The sequence below is a fragment of the Myotis brandtii genome, unplaced genomic scaffold, assembly GCF_000412655.1.
Source record: "Myotis brandtii unplaced genomic scaffold, ASM41265v1 scaffold230, whole genome shotgun sequence".
NCBI classification, from domain to species: Eukaryota; Metazoa; Chordata; class Mammalia; order Chiroptera; family Vespertilionidae; genus Myotis; species Myotis brandtii.
This window is the reverse complement of record NW_005358650.1, coordinates 5837415-5854294: the sequence shown is the minus strand read 5'-3', so window position 1 is coordinate 5854294 and position 16880 is coordinate 5837415. Positions and strand designations below refer to the sequence as shown.

General features: G+C 40.6%; 1 protein-coding gene and 1 pseudogene across 1 annotated transcript in view; one reads left to right on the top strand and one right to left on the bottom strand.

Moving 5' to 3' along the window:
* Nucleotides 1-16880, bottom strand: part of MAN2A1 (mannosidase, alpha, class 2A, member 1) — a 163475-nt gene that overhangs the window by 146147 nt on the left and 448 nt on the right. The gene's annotated exons all lie outside the window — the stretch shown is intronic.
* LOC102241228 lies at nt 7187-7515 on the top strand (annotated as a pseudogene).

Below are 16880 nucleotides of genomic sequence, written 5' to 3'. Positions count from 1 at the left end.
CTGCAAACAGCCATCAGCCCCTCACCCAGGCTGGCCAGGCACCCCAGGGGGGACCCCTCCTAAAGGGGCTGTGGCCAGTCTGCAAACAGCCATCAGCCCCTCACCCAGGCTGGCCAGGCACTCCTATATAATAAAAGGGTAATATGCAAACTGACCCTAACAGCAGAATGACTAGGAATGACTGGTCTCTATGACACACACTGACCACCAGGGGGCAGATGCTCAATTCAGGAGCTGCCCCCTGGTGGTCAGTGTGCTCCCACAGAGGGAGCTCTGCTCAGCCACAAGCCAGGCTGATGGTTGCCAGTACAGATGTGGTGACGGGAGCCTCTCCTGCCTCCTCAGCAGCACTAAGGATGTCCGACTGCAGCTTAAGCCTGCTCCCCGCTGGCAAGTGGACATCCCCCTGAGGGCTCCCGGGCTGCCAGAGGGATGTCTGACTGCCAGCTTAGGCCCAATCCCCAAGGGAGCGGGCCTAAGCCAGCAGGTGGTCATCCCCCAAGGAGTCCCAGACTGCGAGAGGGCACAGGCCGGGCTGAGGGAGCCTCCCGAGTGCACACATTTTTGTGCACCGGGCCTCTAGTTCTCTATAAAGTTCTTCAACTCTCCCTCATATGTCCGCTCTGCATAGCCTTCCCCAGCCATCCTATCTAAAATAGATAGGCCTCTCACATATTACACTCTATGTCAACTTATTTTTTGTTTCTTTCACAGAATTTCTATCAATTTTATTCAGGTATTTCTTCCCCATGTCCATCACTAAATGAATCTCTATATTGGGAATAGGAACCATTCATTATTGTACCCTAATGCCTAGCACAATAACTGGTGCAAAATAGGATTGCAAAATACAGGAATGAGCAAAAGCACGCTTATAGTTGTAAGTATGTGAATTAGAGTTTATTCTTGTATTATTATTTAGTAAGTATTATATTTTCCATATGAATTACTGTAAACCAGCTTTTGCTCACCCCTGTATTTATTGAGGGGGAAAAGTTAAAAAGAAAAACAGTGATATTTTTTTCTATGGAAGTATTAAATGTCTTTTTTGGGCACATAAACCTACACCAAAAATAACACAAATAAAAATAACACTAACTGGCCCTGGCCAGGTAGTATGGTTGGTTAGCGCATCATTACAATATGCCAAAGTTACAGATTCAATCTCTGGTCAGGACACATACAAGAACAAGCAACCAATGAACACATAAGTAAGTGGAATAACAAAATCAATGTCTCTCTCTCTCTTCTTGTCTCTAAAATCAAGAAATTAAAAACTTAAATTTTAAAGAAAGATAAAAATAACAATTTTTAAAGAAAGGAAAAAAAAGAATCTTTACTGTAACCCAAAAAGAAGTAAAGTCCTAAATAATAGGGTGACAGTTTAAGAAATGACAAAAACTGATCCATTCTTGGCCACAGGTGACAATCATGACCTCATGAGTAGGGTAAAATATGTGGCTCCTTTTCTTGGGAAAAGATTGTGGATTCTGTACAGTCAGTCCACATTCACTACCATCAGTAACCAATGGGCTACAATTGATACAGGGGAGAGACAGACTTTGGAAAAAGAAACTGTAGATGATGCTAGAATCCTTCATACCATGCTAGTGATATAAGATCTTCATTCAATCAAGTCTAGTTTCTAGTTAAGAAAACTTTAGAGGAAATGTTATTACACATTTAATATAACCGCCAATGGCAGTATTCAAAAGAAATAAAACCTTACCACAATGTATGTGCGGGTATCTAAAACTCCAAATTTCTAACATCTTTCATCATCTTTCATTTTTACCCTTTTTAAATCTAATTGTGTTAGAGTCAGCCACATTAGGATTTTTCTGGACTTTGATTCTATCACTGAATGTGCCATGCCCACCATGTAGCAAGTGTGGTGAGGTGAGCAGAGTACAACAAGAACCATCAGAATCATATGCAAGGCTGGTCATCATAACAAATTCCAGGAATCCATCCTGAAATCTCAGTAAGGGCCCCAGCTAAGAGAATAACATCACTAAAATGGCAGCTTCCGTCCTCCCAAAAAGATAAAACAATTATCTATCCATGAACAAAAACAGTCCTGGGAGATCTCTTACAAAACTTTAGTAACACAGTTAAACAAAAAAATCTGAGAATGACCACACACACAAAAGAAGGAAGACAGCTTCATTTTGCCTGCATCATCCCATCCCCCAAGCCAGTACTGCTAAACACCAAAGGGAACTCTCCAGCTAGAAAGAGTCCCCTTTGCTGGGAAAGAAGAATGGGTAAGTGAAAAGCTTCCCCAGCCTTCATTGCACAGAGACATATAAAGACAGCTCAGAACAAGGAAGAAAAGCAAGAGCTACCAATAGCAGCCATATGGAAAGAGCAACACAGGTTCACAGTGACCTGCTCTATGGACAAACCCTGCTTTCACCACCAAAGAAGGACCAACCCAAAAGCCAGCACAGCTGCCGTAAAGCCCTGCAGATTTCACCAGTTTTAGCCCACATTTATTGGCATTCGCTAATGCCAGCTACCTATGTTCCACCCTCCTCCCTCCCCATCATCTCTGGAGACAAGGAATCACACCAGCAGCCAGCCCAGGCCTCTGAGGCTGCAGAAATTCAAGACTCCAGTATTTTTATTATTTTTTTAATATATTTTATTGATTTTTTACAGAGAGGAAGGGAGAGGGATAGAGAGAAACATCGATGAGAGAGAAACATTGATCAGCTGTCTCCTGCACATTCCCCACTGGGGATGTGCCCGCAACCAAGGTACATGCCCTTGACCAGAATCGAACCTGGGACCCTTGAGTCCACAGGCCAACACTCTATCCACTGAGCCAAACCGGTTAGGGCGACTCCAGTCTTAAGTCCCACAGTTAACCCCCACTGCCATGGGGCTAGCTGTGCACATGTATACCATGAACCTGAACCCTGTCATCAGTCTCCACTTTCTATGTATGCTCAGGAAGACTATGCAGCCATGGGAGAGCATATCTATAGCTAAGGTCCCACAGTTGCTTGTAGCCCCAGATGAAGCCCTGTCTTGTCACTGGCCTGCACTATCACACACCTGCAGCTAGACCCTCCAGCTGTGCACCTGCACACCCCCAGCCTAAACCGTCATTAGTATCCACTACCGTGTGCCCATGTGAGACTGAGAAATCACAGTAGTGCATATCAACAAGTGCCCCTGCAACTACCAGTGCGCCCACAGTTGGCCCCAGCCCAGGCTGCCTGCCTTGTCTCCCACTACTTACATGTATGTTTGCAACCAGCCCCTGCCTCTACAGAGGGCCTTAGCAGCTAACCCCCAGAGTTGAATGTATACACACCACCTGTTCTAGCCACCAGGGCTGTCTGGCCTTCATCCCTAGCCACTGGACCTGGAGGTGCCACTGAGGACCCTTGCAGTCACTGCAGACACTCTGCAACATTTGCCAAGGACCACACAGTTGTTAATGCTGTGGAGGCCTGTGGACTGAGTAAAAAAAACCCCACACCAACCCTGAAACCCGTACAGTAACACATCCTGCACTGGGTGCCCTGCAGGCTAGACATAGGGTCACAGCGTGCTCCAGCATCCCTCACCCACAGGTGAAAAGCTTCCCTTACTGAAGTCAGTTCACAAAGTTTAAACCGCTGTTTGTTGTGATTTATTACAGCAATAGAAAATTAATACACCTGGCAAAGAGTTGAACCAATATAAAGCTTAGAAAGTATCCTTACACTTAAGAGTCCCTGTCAGAGGAGGCTGCCCAAGTCCCCATGCAAAGTAGAGAGCTGTGAGCCTGAGGAGCTATGGCATTGGAGCAATGGAGGCTGAGACCATGCCACTTTATATGCTGTTTCCCCAGGGGCATATTTTGTTCTAACAAGCTATAGAATAAAGGAGGCAGGAAAAAACTTTATGGTTAAAAATATTTGTCAGAGAAAGAAACCAACATCTCCATTTTCAACAGTTTGGGGGCTAATAAATAAAAAGTGTATTTAGCTGTTCTGGAGCTATGGTGGGGCAAGTGGAGTAAGAGGCTACTGAAGTTGGCCAGGTAAACACCTTGGTGTCTTGGGCCAGGGTGGTGGAAGTGGAGGAATGTGAAAGCATTTGACAGGACTGATGAATTAGGAAAGGAGAGGGCAAGAAAAATGGCCTTTTTCTTGCTAAGGCAACTGGCAGGATGATAGGTGGCATTTTAGGAAAATAAATGCTGGGGAAGGAGCAGCGTGAGAGGCAAAGGTTCTGTTCTGGAACTACTAGATAGCTCAGTGGTGCTATGAGGTAGATATGAAAGTCTGAAAATCAGGAAAATATATAAACTTGAGTGGCCACTATAAATATGAATTTAAAGCAGTGGGAATGAATGGGATTACCTAAGAGAGAGTGCACAGAGCTGCTTTTTATAATTGTAAAAGGCTCACCAGGCGATTCTCACACATCTGCAGTTAAGAACCATTGCATTAAAGCTAAATATAGGGTCTGTGATTTGGTAAAAGAGCAGATGCTTTCCACTAGGGGTTTTCACCACTAGTGCAGTAGTTCTCAGTCAGACACTATTCAACTATATACAGGAAAATCCTGCTTTTCAGTTAGATCTCAAGCACTTAACAGCAAAGTATTTTGGTTTGATAGAATGACAAGTAACCCCTCAAGTGACTGCTCTACCCCTTAAGATGTGTAGTGTTGATGCCAAAAAGAGTACAAACTGGGGCTGTGGCCACAGTTAGGTATCTAACTCTACTTCTGCAAGGCACAAATCACAGTTGCAAATGACTTTTTAATGATATTTTCCAGACCGAGGGCTTATCATGCCTGAATCTCTTCCAAGGTATTATCTTTATACTGCCACTTGTTCATTCAAAGAAATAAATGCCCTCACCATGTGAGCATAAAGAATACTTAATTATATAATACCTTGCTAAAACACAAGCGCAATGCATTCTTTGCCCTGGCAAATCATATTCATAACCTCACACATGCCTAGATGTGACAGTAACAGAGGCTGCTAGATGCAGGATACAGATATATGACAAGAGTCCCTGCACTGGGGTTGTGAAGGGAAGAGATGGGACTCCCAGCTCACCATGCCTTGCTCCAGTGGGGTACTCAAAGGACTGTGGCTGCACCTGGGTAAACATTCTGCAGCTGCAAGAATCACTATAGAAGATGCTCAACCCACACCTAAAATAATAACAGGCCACTCAGGTTTTCCCCACCTTTGTAAACCCCACCCTCTCACCACCTCCAAAAGCATGGTCATGATTCCAGTTGCTGGCACTTTCTTCTGCTCCAGGACACAGCTCCATCTCCACTCTGTGAGCTTCCAGATGTATATTTAAATTAGAACCATATGAACCCCACCTGCACTAGCCTAATGCAGCATCACAGAAACCACTGCCTATTGAGGCAACATTTTAGGCACCAAGTTGCTATATAAATGAGATTCTGCCAGACAGGTATCTTTTTAATAACTATTATTAGAAAAAGGACCTGTAAATAAGGCAAAATGTTTGGATTATAAAATATTTTCATACAATGCAGCATTATTACTTTCAAATACATTTAATAACTGCATCAAGTAGTGCTAAGCAAATTAAGTGTTGTCTAATAGAATATTTTTTTAATTCAATACTTGTCAAATTGTTCTGTGGGACATTATTTTCTTTATACTTTTTGCAAAAAAAAAGGTTTTTTTTAACCATACTGATTTTTCTTCTAAAATGTATTTTTACTGTATTTCTCTTCTGAGATAATATGTCAACAGTATATTTTACCCAAGACTACTCATGGAAGTTTATGAGATGTACTTTTATACCGCAACAATTCCCAGAGAACCACAGTCATACTGTCATATGTCATCTGGCCAATGATTTCTGGTCTATGTTGGTCATCTTTCTTATATTTTTTGACATATGCCTGTCTTTTTATACAGGTGTTATTATGCACTATCCATTTATACTATCTAAACTCCCATGGATGAATGGCATATATTGTATTTTAGGACCTGTTGTTAAATAAATGCAACTGACATGTCTAAGATGGTTTTTCATACAGAAATAGTTTTGGGGAGCCTCTGAAAACAGAGTTGTATTAAGTAGAAAATTAGCTTATATATAGCAATCATTTCCTCAATAAGCTCCTTCTACCCCTCTCTAAATTCTGAATTTCCTAACTAACTCTTTACAAGCACCAAGGATTATATAGTTTTACAAGTCCTTCCCTACTGACTTTTCTTTATAAAAATTCATCTGAAGCAATTGCTCCCCAAGGGTAAGGTGGGACCTGGTAAATACCACAGAAGCAACAATGCAATAGTAAGGCACTATATAATACATAAAATTACAATAATAGCAAACGTCTAAATGTCATACCATCCACCTCAAAGAAGAGTTAAGGATATAAATTCTTGGGTTCTCAAACCTTTTTATTCTTCTTTTAAGAAATTATTGGTTAGATCTTCTCCATAAAAGTCACAAGAAATATCTTGAATCTCCAGTGTTGTCCTCATTTGGCCCTACAATTTTCACGAGTGGCCTGGGCACAAAGACAGTTCTTATTTCTTCAGTTTATGGGGGGGGGTCAGCAACCAATCAAAGAGTAGGGACTCTTCTTCACCATAAACAAGAAGCAGTTGGATTTCTGATATTCTCAGAAATCTGACTTCAGAATAACCTTGAACTTTGAGGTCCCTACTTCGGGTATTGCCTTTTAATATTTAATTAAATATCTATCCTTCTCTCTCTCTCTCTCTCTCTCTCTCTCTCTCACACACACACACACACACACACACACACACACACACACACAAAGAATTTTCTTTTCTTAAGCCTAGAAAAAATGATTTCCTATTGAAATTATTCTTTGAAATTTTTCCTTATGATATATTTATCTTTTCTTAGGTGTGCTGATCAACGATCTGGCTTCTGACAATTTGAATACAAGCTGCTTAATTTTATTAACATCTGCTACACAATAATCTTAATATAAGTGGAGCTCTTGGCTATAAGAAATGTACTTGGCTCTCTGCTCTCTTCTCATAAAGCATAGTCCCAAGTGAGCTCATTCACTCTCGTATACTGATGACTACCAGATCAGCATCTCTCTTCCCTGATCTCTCACTCTGGCATTCCAGCCCACTTGGCTATTTCTACTAATGTTCACATCATCAGAAATGAAACTGAAGCCTTTCTGGCGATGACGACCTCCCCACAATATGCCTCTCGCTAAGGATTCCTCCGTCCTTCTCCAGAAGAGAAGAGGAAACACAGGAAGAAGCACCTGGTGCAGAGCCCCAATTCCTACTTCATGCATGTAAAATGGCCAGGATGCTATAAAATCACCACCGTCTTTAGCCATGCATAAATGGTAGTTTTGTGTGTTGGTTGCTCCACTGTTCTCTGTCAACCAACAGGAGGAAAAGCAAGGCTTACAGAAGGATGCTCCTTCAGAAGGAAGCAGCACTAAAAGCACCTCAAATCAAGATGAGTGGGAAACCATTCCAAAAAACACATTTTGGATACAAAAAAAGAAAAAAAAAAAGAAACTGAACTTGGCTCCCAAACCAGCTTATCTTTCAAACTATCCCCTTCTGCAAACAGTACAGGCAGTCTCCTAATACCCCAAAGGAAAAAGGTGGAAGAAATGTTTGACTCAAGCCAACCCTTTATCAAATCTGTTCGAAAGCCTTGCTGCTTCTTTTTACAGAATGTCGCCACATACTTCCTCTTCCTCTTGACTCTAGCCAATTCAGTACTAGTATAAGGATTTACTGCCTTATGTCTATACTAGAGGCCTGATGCAGAAGATTTATGCAAGAATAGGCCTTCCTTCCCCTGGGTGCCGGCACCACCTTCGCTCCGGCCCAGAGCCGCCTTTCCACATTCGCTCCAGCCCGGAGTCGCCTTGCTGCCTTTCCACCTACCGCCTTTGCGCGCTGCCCGGAGGCCCAGAGCAGGCAGGGTGGGGTGGAGCACCTGCGCCCCGACCCGGCCGCCACCATCTTTGTCACATCAATTTGCATATTTCCTCCTTATTGGCTGTGGGCGCCACCATCTTTGTCAAGAAGTGACAGTCAATTTGCATATTGTCTTTATTAGATAGGATAACCTCAACAGATTCTCAGCTCCTTACTGCTTCTGAGTCTTCCTACACACTGCTACTAGAATAATCTAGATTGAATATACTCTTAGCTGTCTTCTGGGTCTAAAATTTTCTATGAAATTAATTTTCCAGTCCTGCTTTTCTCAAGCAGCTTTCTGGTATACTGAGTAACTTCAAATGGTTTACTTCTATCTAACTCATAACTCTTCAGAGTGGTTCTCAGGGTAATTCACAATCAGATCCCAAACTACCTACCCTGTTTTCCCAACTACTCTTAACATGCAACAAAGATTCCAAGTCAATCTCCTCACTTCTTGTGATTCCGGGTTCCTTCATGACTCCAAGCCTTTGAAAGCACTGTATTCATATTCAGAATGTTATTTCTCCCTTCAAAGTCTTACCCAATCAGAAAAGCCTAGCTTTTTTCCCATGTCCTTTGGTCAGCTTGGCCTGGGCCATAACCATAAACTTTGTTGCTTCTAAATTCCCTTTAAAACCTTTGCCCTTTTATCAAGAGTATGAATTCATCCCTGGCTAGTGTTTCTCAGTGGTTGGAGCATCCCCTTGTGCACCAAAGGGCAGCGGGTTCAATTCCCCGTCAAGGGCATGTACCTGGGTTGTAGGTTCAATCCCTGATCTGGGGCCAGTGATCGTGCAGGGGGCAACCAATTAACATGTCTCTCTCATTTCGATTCTCTCTCCCCCTCCTTCACTTCCTTCTACTCTCTCTAAAAACCAACTAAAAAATATCCTTAGGTGAGGATTAACACACAAAAAAAAGTGGGGAGATATGAATTAAGATCACAGAGTTTTATTTTATTTTTTGCTCCTGTATAACCAGAACCTACAACAGTGCCTAATACATAATAGGTAAATCTCTGTTCATAAATATTTGTTCATTGGTAATAACTGACATTTACTGAGCATTTACTATATGCCAGGCACTGTTTTAACTTCTTTAACTTTTATTGAACCATTAAATGACACTTAACTGTCTCTTATTGTTTCACAAATGGCAGTTATATCTCCTCAAAAACCAAGAAGCCTTTTCAAAGCAAGTAATGTATCTAGTATGTCTATTGTAATCTCCATAGTGCTGAACACATAGGAAGTTTTCAAATATATGCTGGGTATAGTACAAGAGAAGGGCCACTGAATTATAGTGTCTTAGGTATGCTATGACTGGTTCTGAAGTCTGGGGCAAATTTCTGAATTTTACATGTATCAGTGTCCTTATCTGAAAAACCAAAGACTAAATTACCAGGCCTGGAAGCACTCTCCCTACTCTAAAATTCTATGTCTGATTTTTTTCATATTACCACTTTTCTGGGGTTCTGGTGAATATTAAAAAGAATACCTCACTGGGTTCTAAAAATGCAAATTTTTGTGTGTAGAAAATAATTCTGAGAATGATTCATACTCTCAGGCTTCCATCCTCTAATGCTCCACAGGATTTTTTTTAAAAAAAATCTACCACAAAGGCAAGGCCCAAAAATTCCACATTTCTCTACATCTTTGGTATGAAGGAACAAAGGGGAACTGCTCAAAGGACATCTTCTGCCCCAAAGTACAGCCTCACCCTGAAGGAGAAGAGCTTCCCACCACAAAACTAAACACTAGCTGTGCTAGAGGAAAGGTATTTAAAAGGAAAAAAAAATCAGCGAATTCCCTGGCTCTCCAGTCTCCTGATTCAGAACAATGAGCTCACTGGTGGAATTGGAACACATTTTGGGGCCTGCTCTGCCTTGGAAAAAGCATTTAATTTCTCTGAACCTCTTAAGGCACCTACCTGAAAAGGAAGCCAGTGGGGAAACCCATTTACATGTGAAAAATGCATACATTTAAAAATGGGAAAATATACTTAGAAGTTGTAACACCACTCAATGAGAAGAATTACCCCCACTTTGTTCATACTAACTCTACAGCAAATTAATGAGGACAGCAAAATCTCTGAGGACAAAAAAGGGATGGTGGCCTCTGCCACAAGGAATGAAGAAAGTCACACATTATCTTTAAGAAGCATGAAGAAGGATTAAAATGAGCAGAAATTAATTACTCTTTGGTAAGTAGGATAGCAGTCCAGTGCCCTTTCAGACATCCTTGTAGTTCTCTGCCTCCATGCTGAGCAGCCCTCAGGGTTTCAGAGAAGACTGCCAAATTCTGGCCCAGATCTTTGGTTTATGAGGAAGATACCTAGACACTGGCTCTCCCTCTATAGATTACTAATAATCCCAGTAGTCAGATTAGGGTCACAATTCAGTCTATCTGTAAATTATTATACATCCAAATATTATAAAGTTATGGTTTTCAATCTTGAGACTTGATTAATCTTGTATAGTTCATGCCCTAGAACCCTGTGTCCCAGAACAGTCCTGCAGTGAGAAACCTTCAGGTGATAGGAAGAAAACAAATTAAACATGTCAAACACATCTGTAATCCAGCATGAAAGTTCTCTGTGGATACCTAGAAATTTATGAACATGTAGATAACACTAGTTTCAAACCACACTCCCAAAAACAAACTAAATTTGATGAATGCTTATATAACGACCAGTTTACTAGTATGAGACTTTTATTTGTTTTTAATTAACCCATCTCTACTTCAAGATCAAACCACACTACAAGTCTCCACTGTTAATAACAGAGAAATACAGTTTAAACCAATAATTAGAGAATTATTTTCTATAAAGGGCCATTTAAAAAATATTTTTGTCTTTGTGGGTCACCTGCCCTTATAGCACAATTCATAGAAAAATGAGTTGTGGATATGACATGAAGTATTTAACCATTTAAAAACATAAAAAGCATCTTTACCTTGTGGCCCTACAAAGGTGGCAGTCTAGATTTGGCAGCTGACTTAGGCAGAGTTTAAGACCAGAGGCCTTGGAGACAAAAGGGAAGGAAGGAAGATATTTGCCAAGAACTTTGTTCTTTTCCTAACCCTACCTTCATCCCCCTTTCTTTAAAGAAGGCTATTTAGAACAAAATGAAATGAATAGAGGAAGTCTCCACACACTTTATTTTCCACTTTCTCTGCTTTTTCTCATCTCAAGAAAGGATACAAAATGCAATAACCAGAATCATTAGAATTAACATAAAACAATGATACACTGAAGAAAGGAAATAACTTGCTAAGAAAATTTTAGATATCTCCAATTATTTTTACATATGACTTTCATACTACCTTGTTACTAATCAATATATCTTATCTTCCTGTGCTAAAAAATAGAGGGAATACAACCTGGACTACTGCCAATCTTTAATTCAGCTTGCAGAAAGTGAAAGATGATCTAACTACCATCACCTTTTCTCCATAATGCTTTTCTCAGAATAAATATATCCAATTTTTTAAAAATTAAATTTCATTGTAATAATCTTCCATTTTTTCCTTAACTTGTATATGAACATAATCTACCCTCATATTTCCTGTAACATATTGCAATTAGAATCCTAAATATGTAAGTGAATTTTAGGCATCCAAACAAAGGATACATTTCAATCATCCAAAAATGCTAGATATCTTTTTGAGTATTAAAATTAAGCCTTTTGATCACTCCTTCCTAAAACGCAAAATGCTAACAAAGAGCAGTGTATAAAGAATAGGCTTTTGGATAGATTGCAGCCAAACTGGTTTTCAATAGGGTTGATTTTTGCTCCATAGGACATTCAACAACGTCTGGGGACATTTTTGGTTGCTACACCTGAGAGAAAGGAGGGGAAAAAGGTGTTTCTGGCATATTCTGAGTAGAGACAAGGATGCTGCTACAACACATAGGACAGCCCCCACACCAAAATGTTACAATAGCAATGATGATGTAAGGCAGACAAAGATAGAATTTGTACAATTTTAAGCTGAAGTGCTTCAAGGTTGATATTTTCTTTAGAAAACAGCATGTTAAAGTTAAAAATTTAACGTAAAATATTTACTGGGTTGGTGTGGCTCAGTGGTTGAGCATAAGCCCATGCACTGAAGGGTCACAGGTTTGATTCCAGGTCAAGAGCTCTTACCTGGGTTGCAGGTTTGCTCCCTATCCCAGTTGGGGCAGGTGCAGGAGGCAACCAATCAATATGTCTCTCTCAAACGGGTATTTCTATCTATCTCCACCTCCTTCCCTCCCTCCTCCCTTCCTCCTCCTCCTCCTCCTCCTTTCTTTCTTTCTTTCTCTCTCTCTCTCTCTCTCTCTCTCTCTCTCTCTCTCTCTCTCCCCTCTCTCTCTCTCACTCTCTAAAAAACAATGGAAAAATATCCTCAGGTGAGGAGTAACAAAATTTTTAAAAAAACACCTATTTAATGGATAACTACTATATGCTTGTCGGCATAAAAGTACTAACAACATTAAAGCATCTCACAGAAAAAACTATGTTATGACCTCAAGAAAATGAGTGTATTTAAAGCAAAGGATTTACTTCCTCCTTTCATAAGGCAAATTTAGCAATACTCAAACTAGGTTTCATATACTAGGTTTGAACTCCATTTCAATACAATTAACCCTTGCACTTATTTGATCCTAAGCATGATTTCAACCTTAAAATTAGCAGCATGACTTGAAATATGCTACTGAAAGAGAAACCCCTTTTAGCTAAAATAGTCTGCTTCCTCTTGACAACTATGAAAAAAAGCAAAATTCACTCTTTCAGAGTTCCTCCTCCCCTCTTTAGTTCTATATGTACTGGAAAAGCAGATGCTATGCTACTATGAACTTGACCACCAAGACAGACGGGGTCAAAATGCAATGACTTTATGATCCAGCAACCAGAGATCATGTCGCAGCTGCTGAATATCCTTCCATTTTCTTAAAGCTCTCTATGGAAGGGAGGGAACAACAAGCAAAAACAGACTGTTGGACCAAAAAGAAAAAGCTAATAATTAAGCAGGGGATCAGAAGCAGCTACTGAACTACTCCTTCTAGGAAAATCTCAATACTTATGCCATCTGTCAAAAAAGGCCAAAGTTATAACAGCCATCACAAAAGGCGATAGCTGACTCAAAGTGAAAACAACAAATAAAATTGGTAATTTTAGTCAATGTTTTTTCCACAACCCAGAAATCCCTTAATGCTAATGAGTAACAGAAAATCTCCTGCAAAACAGGATTGCAACATCCCCAAATAAACGGACTTGTTTAGGCCCTGACAGCAGTGCTGATCTGGGAACAACACATTCAATTCAATTTAAGAAATAATAAACTGAAACCTTCAGACCAGATGCAGTCACGAGTGTTTGTCCCAGGGGTGTATAGGAAGTAAGTTGAGTGTTAGTGAAACGTGCTGGGCAGGAGGAGTCCTGCAGGATTGTTGGACGCGGGGCGGGTAGAGGAGACCAGCCTCGCCAGAGGCTTTCAAGTTCTTGCATTCCTCCTAAAAACCTGGTTGCCACCACTGTCAAAGTTCCACCCCTCCCCAATAGTCACAGATCTCAAACATTGTACCCCCCAAAATGAAACAAGCTCCCATATACACCCCTGCCCAAACACCAGCAACAAGTGCTACAGTTTAGATAGAGCGCACTGGAGTGTGAAGAAGCAGGGAAGATCATGTTTTTCTACCTATCATTAAAGATTCACAAATTTCTTAAAGCGAGATAAAACAACTGGAGAATGGAGGTCAAATTTTATTAAACATCATCTGTGTTGGACTCTTTAAAAAGTACTAGAGATGTAAAGCGTTTAAGCTTATTTTTATATGTGTATTACACTTTTACAATAAAAGTTAAAAAACCAAAAGGCACAATAGTCCCCACTTTCCAGTTTCTTTCAATGGAATACTTACGTAAAGACATTCTCACTTTATCTGGGTACAATAATAAAGTTTGAAACTTCATTTTCATATTTCTCATTAGTCCCAAAAGTTACTATTAATCCCTATGGTCCTATGCTATACTCGTTATTTAAAGATTGATCATTTGTTATACAAAACCTGGCTCATTAATTTAATTCTCCAGACCCAAACAAAAGACATCATATTATACACACAGTTGATCCTATGTAACTTGAGAAATATGCTTGTAAGAAGTGATAAAGCATTTCAGAAAGACCTTGACAATGTTTCTCCTTTCTAGCTGCTGGAATTCTTACATTACCTCAAAACATCATCTTTAGGGCATTAGGCCCTTGCCAGCCTTTCATTCAGAGTTGAATTTTTGTTAATTTTTCTAGCTGAGATATATTAACCCTGAAATATGTACATATGCTAAAACAGACAAGGACACCTGTTGCTCCAGGCCTCAAAGAAATTCCTCCCAGGAGCACAGGGGGAAAGCCTTCCAAAGACTATCTTAGAAGCAGGCAGCTGCTCTAGGGTGGGAGAAACTGAAGCACCCTGAATTGGGCCCACTTTTGCCCCAGAGTCTGGCCAAGTGGTGGGAAACACAGAGTTGTGGGAGGAAGGAAGGAGTGAAAGCCAGAATAACAGCAAAATAGACTGCTCTTAATCTAGGATGGTTTTAAAACATATCTTATAAAATGGACTATATATCTTCCTGAAGGTTCCATATTAACTGAAAGAAACTAAAATGGACAAATCAGAGGAGTTCAATCCCTTCCTAGATAAGTCACTCCACTTGCATCAATGACATATAGTGCCTGCCTACCTTGGCTCTAATATAACTAAGGAATTCTGTAGCCAACCACAACAAAGTACTACGATACACTGCAATCTAAGTTTTGCTGTTTGGTGTTCTCATCAAATTAAGGTTTACATGATAGTAGTAGTAAAAAATAAATAAATAATCAAGTCAATGTTGGATGCTGGGCTACATAATGATTTTCATTACAATGTTTGGCTCTGAAGAGAGCTAGAAGACATTCTGGGGGAGGTATAAATCTTAAGTATTAAGTGTTCAGTAAAAGGAGCATATTAATTAGGGTTTCATAATAAAAATTACATTCAAAAAATAACAGTCATAAGCTAAGGAGCAACATGTTCTCTGGCTTCCCCATCAGGTCTTTCTACAAGTAGGCTGGAGCCTAACAGTAGATAAAGGATTACTAAGAGACAATACAGCCAGCAGCTGACAGCATAGACCCCAAAGGCCACCTATTCAAATCTCAGCTTTTAGCTGTGTGACTTTGGACAAGTTCATCTCCCTGTGCCTCAGTTTCCTTACTTCCTGGGTGATGGTAAGGAAATAGAGTTTATCATGGAAGACTGATATCAGACACACAAGTTAGGCTTACATCAGGTTTATCCTGTCCACCTGCTTGGGGATTTAGTGGCTCTCCAAAACTAAATCAGCAGAGTGCCTTCTTCCTGCACAGAAATTCAGTACTGAAAATCTGAGAAGCATACCCTTAAATACAAAAAACTCCACCTACCAAACCCTCTCCTCTTGCACACAAAACAGAAAACACACAGGGCCTTCTCTTCTAGCAGCCACTGTCATTTGCCATGAAATGCTTTACACTCTAAGCAGAAATTCAGCCCCTTGACAAGGACTAGGGCTGTATATTAAAATATTGGATTAACTTTGCCTGAGATGTCCCAGTAACTGAATGAGTCATTCACTTCTTCAGCAACAGTAAAATGTCAAGGTTGTCAACTGCAGCCCCAGATGTTTGCAAAAATCATTTCCAAGTGATCATCAAACCAAACCCAAATACCTTATTCAAGATAACACTTTAAATTAAATATATCAGTTTTTATGATTTTTTCCTGTAATGAAGAAAATTTTTAAAATAAGGTTACTGGGGGTAGGGGTGGGGAGGAATTACAGTAAAATGAGCCCCAAAATTATTAAACAGAATATTAAACAAGGCCTAGAATTCCTCCTTTTGCTCTTGCTTCACAGGGTGTATCCTTTTTAAAACTTTTTTCCAATCTTAACAAGCACTAAACAAACTCTAAACTCAAGATTTAAAGATACCCCATGGTGTGTGTGTGTATATATATATATCACCATATTTTTCCCTATCAGACTACTGTACTTAGAAGAAACAGAAGCTTTAACAATTTTTGATACATCTGTTTATAACAAGAGTTTCACTACCTTACACCTGCAAAATACTTTGCGTGTTCTAAACCAATGGTAGCATCCATATGGAGGTCTTTTTCACTTCTATAATAATTCAGGTAAAGTCAGTAGTTTAATTTCAAATAAAGTCAAGCCTTTTGCCCTAACATATCACAAGAACAAATGACAAGGATACGTATTCTTTGGTCCTTTAAATTGTTACACACACACACACACACACACACACACACACACACACTCACTGACACGTCAACTTGCTCTTCCACGTTTCTCTATCCCTTAGTCAAGTGGTTGTCGGATCAGTTTGTCAGGGTTTTGAGTTTCTCGGGTTCATTCATTACAGGGGATACACACAATACTCAGTTCAACTAAAACTTCCTTGGTGTCCTGGTCAGTGGCAAATAACTAGAAACGAAAATACACGCGGCGCGGCATCCTTCTCCGTTGCTTATTCTTAGCAACTTTAAATAAAAGACTGACGAGGGGTCCTTTTCCCGACTCCTTTGACAACTCGACCACCGGGCACAGGGCTGAGCGCCCCACAGCTTCCGGCTGGGGTATAACACGCGCTTCCCCGCTAGGCTACCAGGTCTGCTCCAAACCAGCCCGATGTCATCGTTGAAGAATGACGACACTAAAACCAACCCTGCCGATTCACCTCGATGAGGACTGCAACACCCACTAAACTTTTGTCTATTTCTAAAGCGTGGGTGGGGTCAGAACACCTCGCCGATGGGGTCTGCGGGATCCACTTCCGCGACTGGATGCGCGCTCGGGGCCTGTGCAGCTTAACCCTGCGCGGGCCGAGGGGCTGCCCCGGGGCGG